Source organism: Notamacropus eugenii, chromosome 2, assembly GCF_028372415.1.
Source record: "Notamacropus eugenii isolate mMacEug1 chromosome 2, mMacEug1.pri_v2, whole genome shotgun sequence".
NCBI lineage: Eukaryota > Metazoa > Chordata > Mammalia > Diprotodontia > Macropodidae > Notamacropus > Notamacropus eugenii.
Window position 1 is genome coordinate 64,689,849 of NC_092873.1, and position 16,493 is coordinate 64,706,341.

At 43.2% G+C, this 16,493-nt stretch overlaps 1 long non-coding RNA gene across 1 annotated transcript; it reads left to right on the top strand.

The window, feature by feature from the left end:
- Positions 1 to 7,568: 7,568 nt before the first annotated feature.
- LOC140523505 (uncharacterized) lies at positions 7,569 to 15,310 on the top strand. Its single transcript, XR_011973419.1, has 3 exons — positions 7,569 to 7,767; positions 14,832 to 14,966; positions 15,204 to 15,310. It is a non-coding gene; the product is annotated as an uncharacterized lncRNA (long non-coding RNA).
- The last annotated feature ends 1,183 nt before the right edge of the window (positions 15,311 to 16,493 follow it).

Genomic DNA, 16,493 nt, shown 5'->3' on the forward strand with positions numbered 1-16,493 from the left:
GTTTGCTTCTGATTACCCCTTCCCCTAATCTGCCATCCCTTCTGTTATCCCTGCTCTTATCCCTTTCTCCACTACTTTCCTGTAGGATAAGACAAACTTCCATACTCAATTCAGTGTGTATGTTATTCCCTCCTGAAGCCAAATCTGATGAAAGAATCTCACTTATTCCCTCTCACCTTCTCCCTTTTCCCCTCCATTGTAAAAGCTCTTTCTTTTCTCTTTTATGTGAGATGATTTACTACATTTCACCTCTCCCTTTCTCTTTCTCCTGGTACATTCCTCTCAATACTTAATTTTCTTTTCTTAGGTATTATTCCTTCATATTCAGCTCACTCTGTGCCTTCTGTGTCTGTCTCTGTCTTTTCTCATACACACACACACACACACACACACACACACACACATGCGCACATGCATACACACACATATTCCCTCCAACTATCATGATACTGAGAAAGGTCTCATGAGTTACAATATCATCTTTCCATGTAGAAATGTAAACAGTTCAACTTCAATAAATCCCTTATGGTTTCTCTTTCCTGTTTACCTTTTCATGCTTCTCTTGATTCTTGTATTTGAAAGTCAAATTTTCTATTCAGCTCTGGTCTTTTCAACAAAAGTGCTTGGAAGGCCTCTATTTCATTGAAGTTTCATTTTTTCCCTCTGAAGTATTATATTCAGTTTTGCTACATAGGTGATTCTTGATTTTAATCCTAGCTCCTTTGACCTCTGCAATATCATATTTCCAGCCATTTGATCCCTTAGTGTAGAAGTTGCTAAATCTTGTGTTATCTTGATTGTGTTTCCGCAATACTTGAATTGCTTCTTTTTGGCTTCTTGCAATATTTACTCCTTGACCTGAGAACTCTGGAACTTGGCTACAATATTCCTAGGAGTTTTCCTTTTGGGATCACTTTTAGGAGGTGATCAGTGGATTCTTTCCATTTCTATTTTACCCTCTGGTTCTAGAGTATCAGGGCAGATTTCCATGAAAATATTTGAAAGATGATGTCTAGGCTCTTTTTTTGATCAGTTTTCAGATAGACCAATAATTTTAAATTACCTCTCCTGGATCTATTTTCCAGGTCAGTTGTTTTTCCAATGAAATACTTCACATTGTCTTCATTTTTTTTTTCATTTTGGGAGTTTTTGTTTTATAATTTCTTGATTTCTCACAAAGTCATTAACTTCCATTTGCTCCATTCTAATTTTGAAGAAATTATTTTCTTTAGTGAGCTTTTGGACCTCCTTTTCCATTTGGCCAATTCTAGGCATTTTTTAAAGGCATTCTTCTCCTCATTGACTTTTTGGATCTCTTTTGCCATTTGGGTTAATCTAATTTTAAAGCTGTTATTTTCTTCAACATTTTTGGGGTCCCCTTTAGCAAGCTGTTGACTTATTTTTCATGATTTTCTTGCATCACTCTCTCTTCTCAATGCTTTCTCTTCTTCTCTTACTTGATTTTCCAAAGCCTTTCTGAACTCTTCCATGGCCTGAGACGATTTCATATTTTTCTTGGAGGCTTTGGATGCAGGAGCTTTGACTTTATTGTCTTCTTCTGTTTATATGTTTTGATCTTCCTTGTGATGTAAGAAAATATCTTTTCACCAAGAGAATAAGAATATATAGTCTGTTTATTTTCCTGTTTGCTCATTTTCCAGCCAATTACCTGATTTTTGAGTTCTTTGTTTACTTGGCTTTTGAGCTCTTTGATAAGTGACAGGCTCCAGAAGCAGCCTCTGTTTCAGCAGTGACTACTACTGCCCTGGGGCTGGATCCATGGGGCATCCCAGGCTGGGGCTGGAGCTGGGGCTGTACCATGCCAGGTGAGGCACCCTTCCCACTGACCTTTGAAGCTGTCTTTGGTGTTTGTTGGTTGAGAAGTCTGGAAGGTACCACCAGCAATTCAGTCCCCAAAGGCCTGCTGTAGCTCAGTCCAAGCCTGACCTGCACACCTGTCCCAGCTTGGCAGAATAGACCCTTCCTGTTGACCTTCCAGATTGTCTTGGGCTAGAAATCTGCTTTGGTCTGTCATTCTGTGGCTTTTGCTATTCCAGAATTTGTTCAGTCATTTTTTACAGGATTTTTAAGGGGTTTGGGGGAAGAGTTCTAGCAGATCTCCACTGCTGAAGCCTCTCATTTTAGAGAGAAGAAAACTGAGGCTAAGGAAAGGGAAGTGAGTAAGGAGGGATCACAGGGTCAGTAAGGCAAAGGTAACCAGCATTGGGCCAGGCCTCTCAGGAGCCAGAGGAGGGATCAATCAAGGGTTATAGGTAAATCTTCTCTTGGCCTTGGGATGGGGCCTGGCTGAGATCCTGGGAGGAGAGGAGGCAGATGAGCTTGGGATTGGGAGCTGTCTGATCATCTGCCCAGGAATGATGCAAGCCTTTGGCTCCTGGATCTGTGTGGGCCTCCAGTCAGGCAGGAGCTGACCCCTGGAGCAGACAGAACTCTTCAGTTTCTATACTGAACCCTGTGTCCAAGGGCTGTAAGCATTGCATGCTGTGAACCTGGCTGGCCCAGGGGGCCTTTGGGGAGCCTGGTTCCAGAAAGATGCTCCCACCTGCAAGTCAGAGATCAAGTTCTTGTTCTCAGTTTTGTGTTGTCTGGACATAGTCCATTCCCTTCTGAGCTGGGACATGCTGGGTGGAGCCATTTGGGAGATCTGAACCTTTTCCTGAAAGAGTAGATCAAGGGAAATGTTACCTGGAAGATTCAGGGAGGTTGGAGAGCTGCACCTAGATGGGGCAAGCCCATTCTGTCTCTTCTTTCACAGGTTAGAATCAGATCCTTTGCTTCATTTTGAAAGTTGAGAGATGGCAGTTCCTGAAGTGTGGGGTGGGGGAGGGTGTAGGAGGCACAGAGTATTGGTAGAGGATGTCAGGTCCCTTCTCCATGAGGGCTGATCTTCTCAATATTCATAGCCAGACCACCTGCTGGTTTAGGGTCAAGGTGCGCTCACTTCACATTACACAGGAAAGTGACTCAGGCTAGAATTCCATCCCTCCTGGAGAGTTGTTTGTTTGTTTTTCAATCTATATTCTCTTTCTCCCCCAGTGCCCCACCAAATCTAGCCTCTTTAAGCAGTAGGGGCTTCATCAAGACCACTTGAGCAATGGGCTGCCAGTGCTATCTAACTGGAATCCTCCAAGCTAATGTTTGAGTACCTTCAGTAGGGATCACAGAGATGATTGTCTGGTTTTTGGGTGATAAGCTGGATGGCCCCTGCTGTCCTTTTCAGGTCCGAAGGCTTAAAACCCTGAGAATGAAGGAATGAAGAGAGGTGAAGGGAGTGACTGACACCTGAGGAGCTCACAGGGCTCTTTGACAGGTTGGGGAGGGGAGAGTGAAAGAGAGAGAGAGAGAAAGAGAGAAAGAGGAGAAGGTGGAAAGGAGGGAGAGGAGAGGGTGAGAACTCGAAAGAGGTTCTTTTCAAGGAAACATTTAAAGAAAAGTGATCATATTTCTCAATGGCCATTTTAGATCTCCACCAGGGGGGTAGACAGGGGTCCAAGTGGAGTCAAGGAAAGGAATTATCTTTTCCTTCCCTAAATTCCAAGGCTGAGGCAGGGCCAAGACATGGGAGAGGAAAAGGAATGCACAAGATAATTCTATATAATAAACACTCCTACTCAGTTCTGGGATTGCTTGTGTTTTGGAAGTATACTTGAAGGTCAAGTAGGTCATCCCCTTCATTCTACAAATGAGGAAATTGAGGGCCACTGAGGTTAAGTGACTTGCCCAAGGTCACACAGGAAGTAAGTGTCAGAGGCCAGATTTGAATGAGATCCTCCTACTTTCTTGAATAATTACATGGCTCAAACCTCTATCCCTGAATAGACTGGGAACATTTAAAAATTAAACTCCTCCCATGGATCATCTAATAAAATATCAAAAGGGAAATGTAAATGAATTAGCAAAGTATTTATTATAGATGAAGTTACAAAGTGAACAGTATGAGATAGTCAAGTCAAAGAAGCACCCTCTGCCCTCATCTGTGAGTGAGTGAAATGTTCTTATGGAGACAGAGTTCAGGCTTCATTTCAGTCTGCCTTGTGTGGAAACCAGAACACTTAATGTCTGAGTACTCTTCATTCTGTTGATTTTTTTCCACTTGTTAAACCCCATAGAAGGACCTTTTCAGCACCAGAACTGATCTAGGTAGTCTTCAGATTTGTCAATGGTTGACTCGTTGGGACTCCTGACTTCAGAGACACCAAGGCAAGCTTGTATGTCCAACAAGACTCTGACTGCCCACAGCCTTGGTTTGTTGCCCTTTCTCACACTCATCTTTGGGGGTCTGCCTCTCCTCTCTTTCAGACTTCCACCTATCAGAAGGCTTTTGAATCAACCAGCATCTACACCTTGTGGTCCTATCACCCATACCCTCTGTTTCATATAACATGGAGTTCTGGGACTCTATACCAATGAGCAATGCTCTCTGAGTCTGAGCACCATGAGAAATAAAGTCCTGCTGACTTCTCCCCTTTTTCATAGCTATATCATCAGAAAACCCAACAATGCTGCAGTGTTTTAAGGTTTGAAAAGCACATTACACCCAATTATCTAAATCTTGCCTCACAGCAGCCTTTTGTGCAGAGCAGCCCTATGCATTATGACTTCTATTTTGCCAAAGAGAAACTGAGCCTCAGAAATAGCAAATGAATTACATGGAGTCACCAAACTAAAAAATATTGGAGGAGGGTATGAAACCCAAGTGAACAGTGATTCCACACCTAGCCTTCTTTCTTGAATCATCTTTCTAGAATCTAGAATCTTTTCTACATCACTGACTCCTGCTCCTTTCCCTTGTTACACCCCCATAGGTACTGAGGAAAGAGAATTTTGTAGAATCATAGACTTAAAGCAGGAAGTAACCTCGGGGAACCTTCCAGTCAAACTCTCATTTTACAAATGAGGAAAGTGAGGCCCAATGAGATTGGTGGAGATGATGGTTTGTTTATGTGGCCTCAAAAGTTCCCTCAATGTGAAGGATTAAATTGGAATGTGACATCCCTCCCCTGGTCCCAAGCTGCTGAGATTATAAAGCTCATATTAAGTGCAAGTCCTCTGAATTACATTTTGGAAGATCATTGAACAGCAGTGCTTTGTAGGGAATGAATCTACTCACTCAGAGGTGATTATGTGGACTCCCTTCTGTTTGCTTGGCTTGGATGGTTTTCACAAGCTCTCTCTTGTACATTCCCTTATTTCATCCTCTTAACAGCTCTAAAAGTCATGTGGTCAAGAGCACCTTTAAATAGAAGGCCAGAATGCATGTAAAAACCCTTCTTTCCTTAAAGGTGAGAGCTGAAGGTATAGAAGTGGAATGGAATTGCCAAGGGAGTGGAAGAAGGGAAGTCAGGCATAGGGCAGAGCTTTGGGAACCATGGATATTTAGGGGATAGATGGAAGGGAGAGAAGTCTTCAGAGACTGTGAAGCAGGATTAGCCAAATACATTGAAGTTAAGTGTCAGGACCTGCTGCCAATCAGGGGCCAGGATAAATCATCTTTGAAATTAAGTTCATGCCACTGGGGCTATGAAATTGATTTCCATTCAACTTTTTACAAAAATCATAGTACAGTTTTGTAGGCAAATAATTACTTACTAATACATAGCTGATTGAAGTGTGAATAATTCTTCTGCATCTGATTCTTATTGTTTGTACACATGGAGGGGTTTTTGATCTCCTTAAGACTGTTGTTGTTCTGCTTCTTGGTCCAGAAGAACACTGGGTATGAGGTTGGGCACTTGCTTTCAAATTCTGACTCTGACTGTTACCAGCTGTGTGACTGTTGGCAAATCTCATCCTCCTCTAAGGGCCTTGGTTTCTCCATCTATAAAATGGGGCTACTCATTGATTGGGGAATGGCAGAATAAATTATGGTTCATATACATGGCAAGAAAATATGGTTATCCTCCCTCCTGATAGATGCAGAAGGTTAAGGGAATTAGGGAAACTTTCTTGACAAAGAATTATATTTGATTGATAGACTAGTGGGGGAACCATTCCATTGGATTATTGGAGTCATATCCCTGGACTTTCCTGAGAGTGGATTTGAAGGGATGTAATGACATCCAGGTCAGAACTTGTCCCTCCGTCATTGCAATATTATATTTGAGCTTTGACTTTGAATAGCCAAGAAAAACCAGTGGGATATCAGTCTTTGGGAAATTGTGATTAATGTACCTTTTTTAATGCTGGCAGTTTCAGGGGCAGATAGGAAGAAGTGTGGACCACTGTACTGAGTGCTAGACCTTAGCAGAGAAGAGATCCTTAGACTCTGGTCAGATGAGTTGGAGTATAAAAGAGGGGAAGGGGAGGGAGAGAGAGAGAAAAAGAGAATGAAAGAGAGAGAGACACAGAGAGAGAGAGAGAGAAGGGGAGAGAGAGACGGAGACAGAGAGAGAAAGAGCGAGAGTGGGGAGAGACAGAGACAGAGAAAACAGTCTGAAAGGGTTTTTGCTTTATGGGGGGACTGATTTTGGGAATTTGATAGAATGTATAGTCTATGATATGCTTTTAAAAAAACAAACACTTTTTATTTAACCATATAAAATTGCTCACTAAGTCACCTGTCTTGGAGTGGAGCTTTTTGAATGACAGCATGTGGTGACTGATGAAGAGATGCTGATGGGTGGGGGTGGAGACATTGAGGGACATTTCTGATTCAATATAAGGTCCTTGAAATCGTAATTTAGTTCATTTTTGACTTTGTTTACTTAACACTTAGCCCAGTGCCTGGCATAGCCTGGGCACTTAATAAATGCCCACTGATGTATTGACACACACCTCTGGATGATGATAGATCCGTGTGTGTAGTATATGCATATGTGTGTTTGTATGTGTGCATGTGTGTGGACTGTGTATGTGTGAGGTGTGCATGTATGTAGGTATATGGTTGTGTCTGTATGTACATATGTATGTGGTTGTGTCTGTGTGTGCATGTCTCTGTGTGTGCACATGTGTGTATGTGTGTGCGTGTGGTTATATATGTGTGTATATTTGTGTGTGTACACTTATGTAGGTGACTACCAAATTGGTGACCCCAGATCCTGGTGAAGGACTCCCTGCCCATTCTTGAACATGGCTCACAATGAAGGTTACTCAGGCAGCTGATCCCTCACCCCTATGATACTATCTAGTGTTTACAAATAGAGTGAAATCTGATTGTTCCGTGAAAAGTGACCAACACAAAGGAGGGATTCAAAGAAATGTGGAAAGATGTGTATGCACTGATGGAGATGCAAAATCAGTCAAATAGAACCGCAAGAACAAGTGTGTACAGTGACTACCGTAGGAAAGAAAAACTCAGCTCATGGGCAGTGGCCAATCTTGGCTGCAGAAGACAAATATGATGTCCAATCATTGTGCTTGGTGGAGAGGCGAGGTGCTTAGTTGTAGGGCAGTGCACATGACATCAGACAAAGTTGTGTGGGCTAGTTTTGCTGAACTCTGTTAAAGGGATGGCTGTATGGTGGAACTGAAGGAAATATTGGGGAATAATTATATTATATAGAACTAAAAAAAATGGGACAAGTAACTCTTTCATTATCTACTTTACAGGGGTTTCCTGAGGAGAATGCTCTGCAAACCTCTATGGGTTAAAGAATGAAATTCAACCTGAAGGAAAATTTCCCACTGCCCAGATGGGCCATCTTTTATTTTTTCTAGTCATTGGCACTCCTGAGTGGGAATAGAAAACAAAATAAAAGAAAACCTTTCTACTATGGCGGAGGATGAAATCAATGTACCCTAGTCCAGGTAAGAAGTTTGGACCTAGTTGGTGGGTGGCACCCAGGGATGGGCCCCAGAGGCTTGGCATTTGCTCACCCCCAATTAGGAGGTGCTGAAATCAGCTCAAAACCACTCAGGAAAACTGATGGTTAAATTTTGAGAGTGAACATTTGCACCTGGGGTGTCAGCAAGCTACAAATCAGCACTTGATCTAGTGTTTTGTTGATTATTTAGACTTTAAAAATTGATGGAGAAAAATGTTACTAATGCACATTAAATTAAAGCATGTCATGTTCATGAAACATTTACCATCAGGTCCCTGCTAACGTCTTGGGTCATCTACAGTGTAGGAAGCTAACTGGACTTTACCTGAGTGGAGTATATTAACCAATCCTGGAGTCCTTGTTTCACTTCCTCAAATCTGCCTTCTCTGGGGCATCCAACAGCTGTGAGCTTTTTGTCCTTTTGGTGGAACTTTGAGTCAGTGACTAGTGGTTAATTTCTCAGAGCTTTGAATGATGCCTATTATAAGAGATTTTCATCTTAAGCATTGGGTCTTTTATTATGTACTTTGTCAATAACAGATGGACTTGTATAGCTGACCAACTGTTTGTTGTTTTGGGTCAAGCTTCTAGGAGGGTCATTGATGGACCTAAAACATGACTTAAGAGGTCTCTAAGAACTGCCCTGATGATCAGAAGTCCAAATCTAACTAAAACATCAATGCTTGCAGAGCAGCATCTATTTGATCAATCTGCCTGGTATGATGGACTATGAGAAGGACAATGGCTAAGATAATAAAAATCAGAAAAGTGTTCTTGGTGGGTTCATGCTGTCCTTCCCAAGTCTTGTCTTGGGTGCTCCAAACTACCAAAGTGATCTTCCTAAAGTATACATCTGCTCAGTCATCTCAGTCATGTCTGAGTCTTTGTGACCCATTTGGGGTTTTGTTGGCAAAGACATTGGAGTGGTTTGCCATTTCTTTCTTCAAGGGATCCATTTTGTCAGGCCTTCCTGACTCCAAGTTCACTGCTCTATCCATTGAGCCATCAGCTGCCTCCTATATAACTCCTTAGAGGCTTCCACTTGTCTAACTCCTACCTCTTTTTGTAGGATGATTAAATGTCACTTCCTTTTGTTCTCTCTATTCAAGTCAAACTGCCTTTCAGGCAATTCTTCCTGGCATTTCATCTTTCATCTCTGTAGTTTTGTACAGACTGCACCCCATACCTGGAATGCTCCTCCTTCCCTCTGCCTTTAGGAACTCCTAGATTCCCTCAGAATTCAGCTGCAGTGCTCTCTCCTACACAGTGGTGACCCTTATCCTTACTGTTAGTGTTATAGCTCTGAAATGACTTAGTATATATTTTGAATAACATATATGCACATGTTTTGTTTCCCTTGCAATAGAATGGAAACTCCTTGAAGGCAGGGACTGTTTCATTTTTTTCCCCTTTATATCCCTAGTGCCTAGCAAGTGCTACAGTAGAAACATGATAAATGTTTATTGAGTAGATGACTGATAAGGAAGTATGGTATAGCAGACTGATCCAATCAAGAGGATTGGGTTTTAGGGTTGTCTCTGACACTAACGTTGTGTGGCCTTAGGCCAGTTTCTTCCCCTCACTCAGTCTCCATTTCCCCATCTAAGAAGTTGGGGCTAGGTCAGACAAATGACCTCTAAGGTCTTTTCTAGCTCTAAGTTCTGTGATTCTATACCCCGTCTTATAGTTTTGAGCTAAAATCATTCATGGAAGGAGACTAGTGATGGTAAAGTACCTGAGATTTTGGGGGTCTTGATGATCTGGGGTCAAGATTCAGCATGGGTATTTACTAGATGACCATGAATATGTGCCTAGCTTCTCCGTGCCTCAGTTTCCTCTTCTGAAAAATGAGAGGTTTAAAATGAATGACCTTGAAGGACCCTTTGAGTTCTAAATCAATGATTCTCTATCTAAGTTGTCTCTATGTTTTTTTTTCATACTCTATGACTGTATGACCTGTGTTTTAAGGAAATAGTCTCACTGGTGTTTTTACTGATGCAATCAGCAGAAGTTCTGGTCTACCAGCAGTATAAAGTACCTGTGTGAACACCGAAGTCTCACACATGCAGAAGGCTTCATTTGGCCCAATCTGATGATTTGATTTGACACTGGTTTGGATGTCAGAGGTCCTTGTGGTAGATAATATGCAGGATCATGGATTTTCAGAGCAGAAAGGGACATCTAAGGCCAGTCTAGGCCTGAACCCCTCTGAAGAAGATCCTCTGCATCATATTTGACCAATGGTCACCTAGTCTTGGTTTGAAGATCCTCAGTAAAGGGGAGCTGTTCCCTTAGGAGGCAGCCCACTCCACCTTCAGGCAACTCAATGGGTTAGGAAGTTTGCCATTACCTCGAGCTGAAATCTGCCTCTCTGTTCCTTTTGCCTCCTTCTTCATGGTTCCTGGCTTTGCTTTCAGGGGTCCCATAGAAAAGGCCTAATCCTTCCTTCTCATGACATCCCTTTGGTTACTTGGACACAGCTATCATGGGTCCCCCATTCTTCCCACCCCACTATCTTCCCTTCTCCAGGCCAAACCTTCCCAGTTTCTTTGACTGAACCTTATAAGACATGGGCTTGATGACCTTCTCCATTCTGATTGGTCTCCTCTGGACACTCATCAGCTTATCAGTGTTTTTATTAAACCAAAGCCCACAGAACTAAAAACTTACTCCCGATACAGCAAGAAGGCTCTGTTCTGCATCACCCCTTCAACATGAGCCCCAGAACAAAGAGCTTTGCTAAAAACTAGTCATTACCACCCATCAGCAGGCATGCCTCAGAATGGGTTCAGCAGCAGTGAAGCCTGTCACTTCCATTTAGAAGGTGGTTGGCTGCCCGGAAGAGCTTTGAGCCCAAATGACCTACTTCTTCTCTTGGTGTAGGCAGCTACACAGATACACACCAGTGCATTTAGAGAGAGAGTGGAGAAACCCACATGGCCTGATTTACCTCAGAGATGATCAAGGGCTCTGGTACAGAGGATTTAGGAATGTTATTTCCTGCACCTCCCATTTTCTCCACTCTTCCACCATAGAGATTATTCAGCCTCTTTGTTTTAAAGACTAACAAAGAGAGGCCTGCGTGGGGGTTGACTGACTGGCTGAAGAGTTCCCAACTGTGTAAGGCCATATTAGAATAAAGACCCAGGTCTCCTGGCTTTTGATCCCACACTCCTCTTTATGGAGGAAACCCTTTCTCACTTTTCATGTTCGGATCCATTAACCCATTAAACAAACAAAGCTCCAGAAGAGCATGTCTTTGGCATTCCACTGCGATAAAAGCTAACATTAATAGTTAACATTTATATAGTTCTGACTATGCATCAGGCACTGTGCAAAGCCCTTTCATAATTACTATTTCATTTGATCTGCACAACAATCCTGGGAGGAACGTGCTATTATTATTTCCATTTTGCAACTGAGGAAACAGAGGCAGAGGTTAAGTGACTTGCCCAGGGTGACACAGCTAGTAAATGTTTGAGGGCAGACTTGAACTCAGGTCTTCCTGACTCTAGGTCCAGTACTCTGTGCACTGTGGCACCATCTAACTGCCTGGTGGCCACTAACTATTGATTCTGGAAAACTCTTAAAGGAGCAATGTCACAGACTGAGTCAGTGGCTCTTTTGGAAGTCAACTAGCAGTAACTGAAAAGAATCCGAGCTGCTATAGGCTCTTCATGAGTACATTTTGGCTTGTAATATTTATTTTCCAACTTTTCAGTGATGTACATGAGCCCCTGTGGAGCAAGCCAATGCATGCCCTCATCTGTGAAACAATGATAATCAGTTAGAAGGTGGGATCCTGTCTCCAGTCTTGCCTCCTGATGGAGCTTTCTCTGGCCTGGCCTGCCCTGCCACTTGGTGACAAAGTCATTCCTAATTAACCCAAAGACATTTTGGGAAGTGAAACCCTACCTACTGAAAGCAAGAGCCTGTGACGTAGACTGAGGGATCCTCAAGGACCTTAAGGAATTTTGAGAATGATCGTGAAATTTTGGCAGGAGCTTGAACGTGTGCGATTTTGACTGGTCACAAAGAGAAGAAAAGAAACCATTTCAGTATCTTTGACAAGAAAAGCCCCAAAAGGAGTCACAAAGAGTCAGACATGACTGAAAATGGCTAAGCAACAAACATCCCTGGGAATGTTACAACCTCAACTTGTCTCAGTTTCCTCATCTGTAAAATGGGGATTGTAATAGCACCTCCCTCCCAGAGTTGTGGTGAGGATCAAATGCTATGATGTTTGGAAAGAGTGCTTAGCACAGTGTCTCACACCCAGTAGGTACTATATAAATGCTTATGTGGCACCCCCTCCTTTTCTTGTCTCTTGCATTAGAATGGGAGCTCCCTGAGGGTAGAGGACACTTTCTCTGTCTCTGCCTGTAAAGCACCCAGAACAGTGCCTCAAACATAGTAGGTGCTTTATTTGGAGTGCTTTTCAGCTTATTTCAATGGAAGATTTTGAGAGTTTTGTTTTCATTTCTAATTTTATTTTAAACTATTTATAATTTCAGTGGCGCCGGGGATTGTTGGCAAGGAAGCAACTTCTTCCAATTAAATGTTGTGTGCTCCATTACTGATAGTCTCCGAGAGTTGTCTGAGGACTCTGGGATGTTAGGATGTATTTAGGATTACAAAGCCAGTTTATGTTAGAGTCCAGACTTGAATCCCTACTTTCTGAAATACGTGGAGTTGGAAAAGCTGTTTATCATGTTTTTGAAGAGGACCAATGATATCTTGAGTTGTGTGTGAATTGGATTTAAATGAGGAACATTACATAAAGTGTCAGCCTCACTGTCTCCTCTAGAGTCATGACAGTTCAATGGCTGAACAAAAGTCCGGATAGCAGGGGATGGCTTGGGCTGCACTGGATGACCTTGGAGCCTTCTGTATCTGACCAAGTTTGAAGCACTCCATAACGTCTGCTTCAGCTGCCATCATGACCCTTGGAACACATTGTTCTCATCCTCTGATCTGCCCCATGCTGCTGAGGCAAGTCTTCACATGCTTGGGGGAGACACCCCCCCCAACTCACCCACAGGTTGCCTGTCTGACCCAGGGTATGGCCACTGGCCACTGCATGTGCTACAGCTTATTGGAGTCATATGTGAGAGCTGGGTGAAGGTGGATGAGCAGCCCTCATACCAGAGGTACTAGTCCTTTATGAACATACTCTACATGCCTTCTGAAAAGTAGTCAATGTGTGTGATGGGGGCGGGGGAGGGACCGCATTCCTTCTAAATACCATCAGCAGAACCAAGGATCCCGGTCCCCAAGCTCCACCAGTCCCCTCTGCACTGTCTCCACCCTTTTTACCTTTCAACTCTGCAAAGAACAATTAAATGCCTAGTTAGTTTTGAGGAGTGAAAGCCCTGCAGGGAGAGTGAGGAAAGGGGCTGACCTCCCTTGGGAAAAGTTGCAGAAACAAATAGCCATTGTTTGCCAAAGTATTCAGAGTCAGAGCTGGAGGGCTCAGGGATGGGAAATAACCCCTGTCCAGAACACACCCTGGCTAAGAGGGCCGGAATACTGGACCATAGAGGGGTGTGGTTGACGCCTGCTTTGATCATGTAGCCCACTCCAAGGGGTCAGTGCCCTTTCAGCTTCCTTTGAGCTGGAGCAGGACTTCTTCGCCCCTTTGGAGAACTGGCCCCTTAAGCAGGCTGGGAAAGCCTGGGGACCCCTTCTCACAATCACATGATTAAGGACACAAAAGACAGAGTTTTACAAGAGAAGTCAGTCATATTGAAATACGGTTATCAAAATCTAATTTTCAAAAGTTCTTAGACTCCCTGGTGCACCTATGGGAGAAACCTATGTAGCACTTGTCCCTGCCAGTCCTCCTTAGATATTGCTGGGGAACAATGAGAACCACCATTTCTTTAAAGTTTCTTTACAATTCTGTGAAGGAGGCAAATCAGTCAGCTGATTGACAAGTGTACTGCGCATTGAGTCCTGGAGAGTGGGAGACATACTGCCTTCTCCCATAGCCCCAAGATCTCTGTCATCCTTCCTGAGTCAGGCCACAGGAATGTGGCTGCTCAGAGCTGTCATTTCCCCAGACCACACATTGCCTTCCCTGCACAGTCCTATCAGATGAGTGAGAAAAAAGCCTTTTACAAGCTGGTTACTTCCTGCTGGGGACTTGGGGATTTGCAGAAGGTGCCCAATCAGAGATTGAGCAGGGATTTCCTAAGTGACCTCTCCAGGCTAGTCCATGTGCCAGTTGCTGTAGATGGGAAGACAAGATGGAAGTCCCTCCCTTAAAGACGTACATTCTGCCGGAACAGACAACATGCCCTTACGTAAGAGTAATTGTAAAAAAAAAAAAAAAACCCAATAAAAAACATATTAGGTCAAAATGATTAAATTGGTGTGAGTGAACTTCTTTATTTAGAGAAAAATCTATGTTTTATAACAAATGTCTTCCTTTATCACATTATGGATTTTATTTTATGCATCCAAAAAACATTCCTCTGTTAAAGGGAACATAGGCATAATTAGATTGCCAGAAGGGGTCAGGATAAAAAAACAACACTCTGAAGGGGAGGCTTGGAGTTAGGAATATGAAGGTTCAAGTCCCACCTTAGCACTTTCTAACTGTGAGACTCACTGTGCCTCAGTTGCCTCATCTGTAAAATGACAGAGCTGTCTAGATGTCTCCTTTCTAGCTCAAAATTGAGGAACCTTTCTATATGACTTCATTTTCCACAACTTCTCCTCTTAAAAGGCAGCTCTCCTCAACCTAGGAGGCTTGTGCTCCTGGCCCATCTGTCTGCCTCATTATATCCTACTAAACCACTGGTGCCCAGCTCACGCCTCAAGACCTGCTTGAAATCTGCCCCATCTGTGCCAGGCCTTGTGGATGTTTCTTCTCTGAATTGTCTCATCCTGAGGCTATCCCCACACAATTCAGTCTTTAATCACATGTAATGCTATTCTGAATTGACTACTGGCTTCAATGTGGGTTAGTCTCTGCAGGACTATGATTAGAGCTGGGGGAGAGGGGACCTCAGATATGATTGACCCATTCTCCTTTATTTACAGATGAGGAAAATAAGGTCCAGAAAAGGGAAGAGACAGCATCCCAGCTTCAACAACATTCCCCTTTGAGGGAAATCATTTTACACATGAGGAGACTGAGGCAGAAAGCATGCAAGTGACTGGCACCTGGTTATACAGGTAAAAAGTGGCATACCGGGGGTGTGGGGTCACTCCAGGTAAAGTCTCTTTCCACTTGCTATCCCTTCTTTTAGCCAAAAAGTACAGTATGAGCACCCAGATGAAAAAAGCGTTAGAATTTTAGCTTAATGGAAGATTGTACTAGGCAGTTCATTTATCTTGTCTTAGAGCAGTGAATTGCAAAATATCTGGTGTCTTCCTTTCCTTCATCCCTTCCCTCTCTTTTTCTTTCCCTAGTGCTGAGGTCTCAGAGATTTGTCTTTTCCCCATGTAAAGATCACCTGGTCTTCTTATGCTTGCTTTAACCTCCACCCCCCAACAACTTCACAAGTTCGAGATGGGTAAGATGTACCTAGACAACCACTAGTCTGAAAAAGATTTGCAAGTTTGGGTGGCCTGCAAACTCAGTAGGAGTCAATAGTGTGGTGAAATATGTCTGAAAGCTAATTGATCTTGGGCTGTGGAAGGGAAAATTGCTATGTATGGAGGCAATGATTCCTCTGTTCTCATCACTGACCAGATGACAGAGGACAAGAGTGCCTTCAGCTAAAAAAAATAGTTTATTGCAGATTCCAATGTCTCAGTCATCTTCCTCTGAATGGTTTTCAGTTTGTCAGTGCCTTTCCTCAAACGAAACACCCAGAACTGAATTTTACAAGAAAGAACCTTCGAAGATTGGTTAGAAACAATTTTAGGAGAAGTAAATCAGAACAGAATGGATGCAAGGGGAGAAATATAGGATTGCATTCAGGATTTCCTAACAGCTAGAGTCCCCATGGAAGGGACTGGCCTTCAGTGACACTGGGCTCCGTCCTCTTTGAAAAAGACTTTGTGCAGAGGCTGAGTCATTGTCATGGGGTGGGGGAGTACAATCCCACTCTTGGATCAGAGCTTGCTTCTAGCTCCTTGCTGAGGGGTCCCTTGGATGGTCTTAGTTAGACCAGAAAGTGGGGTAGAGGACTCCTCATGAAGGTTGGGCCGCATGAGAGAACAGAAAGGAAGCTGTATTGGCAGTTAGAAAACCTGGACAAAGCATGAGGTCTAATGTAAAATCTTCTGGCTCAGTTTATAAAGCTCTTTACAGGCTGGTTACTTCCTACCTTTCCAGTCTTCTGATTCCCTTACATGTACTCTGGTATCTAGTGACACTGGCCCCCTCCTTCTGCTCTTTACACAATACCCTTCATCTCCAGACTTTGGGCATTTCCCCTAGCTGTACCCCCTGCCTGGAATGCCCTCCCTCCTCATCTCTGCCTCCTAGCCTCCCTTGCTTCCCTCAAGCCTCAACTAAAATCCCTCCTTTAGTAAGAAATCTTTCTTATCATCCCCAGGGCTGGCGCTTTCCCTCTGATTTTTCTTTCTCACTTAAGACTCTGCATATCTTGTATGCAATGTGAAAAGTTGCATGAGCTATGCCTTCCCCATTGAATATGAGCTCCTCGGGAGCAAGGACCATGCTTCCCCTGCGATGGGCATTGATCTGACAACATGGCAGGTATATTATAAACATGCATTACCTAATGGCTA